Source organism: Macadamia integrifolia, chromosome 6 (genome assembly GCF_013358625.1).
Source record: "Macadamia integrifolia cultivar HAES 741 chromosome 6, SCU_Mint_v3, whole genome shotgun sequence".
In the NCBI taxonomy this organism is placed as follows: Eukaryota; Viridiplantae; Streptophyta; class Magnoliopsida; order Proteales; family Proteaceae; genus Macadamia; species Macadamia integrifolia.
Window position 1 is genome coordinate 5475797 of NC_056562.1, and position 1258 is coordinate 5477054.

At 41.3% G+C, this 1258-nt stretch overlaps 1 protein-coding gene across 3 annotated transcripts in view; it reads left to right on the forward strand.

Annotated features, from left to right (window-relative positions):
- The first annotated feature begins 535 nt into the window (after positions 1-535).
- The window catches only part of LOC122081983 (steroid 5-alpha-reductase DET2), a 26028-nt gene continuing 25305 nt past the window's right edge, over positions 536-1258 (forward strand). For all 3 annotated transcript variants that reach the window (XM_042649441.1, XM_042649438.1, XM_042649442.1), the window contains exon 1: positions 536-740. The gene's annotated coding sequence lies outside the window, so the exon portion shown is untranslated. The remainder of the gene's footprint in view (positions 741-1258) is intronic.

Genomic DNA, 1258 nt, shown 5'->3' on the forward strand with positions numbered 1-1258 from the left:
AAATACATGGCGCTAGTCGAAATAATTATGGACCAATTTAAATGATAAACGCTCAGGAGAGGAGCCGGATCCGTATGGCGGAGAGAAATTTTATCGAACCCTGTCCATCTGGCGTTGAAAGCGCATAGGCACAGTACGCTCCCCTGTGTACGCGTGCTCTTCCATTGGCCCCGCTTGCTGATGTTTTCTACGCCAGACCGACCTCGTTCGTCAGGATTCCTTATTGCGAAGTGACAAGTGGACGTCCGGCTCGCATCTCACCCACCCACGGAAAAAAATCGTCTGCAATTCCGATCTCGTACAATTCCGTGCAATACCACCTTTAGGCGGTGACACGCGTATTGATACCAATACAATGGTCCAGATCTACTACAACTAATAAAACATTAAATCAGTGAAGAGGCATTTAAATCATATCTGGACCATTGCATTAGAATCAATACACGTGTCACCCCCTAAAGGTGGTATTGCACGGAATTGTACGAGATCGGAATTGCAGACGATTTTTTTCCCCCACTCAATAGTCCATAAAGCCCCAGTTTCCGTTAAACCCATTTGAGATTTCTCTCTCTCTCTCTCTCGCTGCTCTTGAAATGTCCCAAAGATCAAAACAGACGGATTGAGGGTAAGAAGAGGAAGATGAAGATCGTTACGACTCTCTAGGAAACCAACTATCGACCACTAACTTCTCCGTTTCGCTCTCAGAAGATATATTGATCTCCGTCTTCGTCTACATCACTGTAAATCTCTCGGTCTCTCTATCTATTTCTTATTTTGAATGAATTTGTTGATCTCATTTGTTAGTATTTATAATGGTTTTGATTTTCTTATAAAATTTTCCTTCGTCATTGTTAAAGGTTTTCTTAGAATTGCATTAGATTTCTGTTAGTTCCATGAGTGTGGTCGCATTACTTTTGTTAGTCTTAGAAAAATATTGTATTGGAGAAATCGTGTTTTCCCCCACCCCCCCTTAAACCCCACGATTCAAGTTTTACAACATAGAGACCAAAATAGTGGAGTTTCTTGCCAAGAATTTTGGCATATTATTTTCATAAATGTTAGCTACTGTATTCATTATGTAGAAGTTCATCAGTTCTTCAGTTTGTATGCCATTGAGTTGAAAAGCAAGCAAACTTTTTCTTAATGCTTATTGGTAGAAGGCCTTCACCATGATACTTTTGTGTCAAGTTGTGAAATACCAAGTTTGATCCAGCAAACTTCTTTTCCCATTCTACCACCCCCTCCCCGCCCCTCCCCC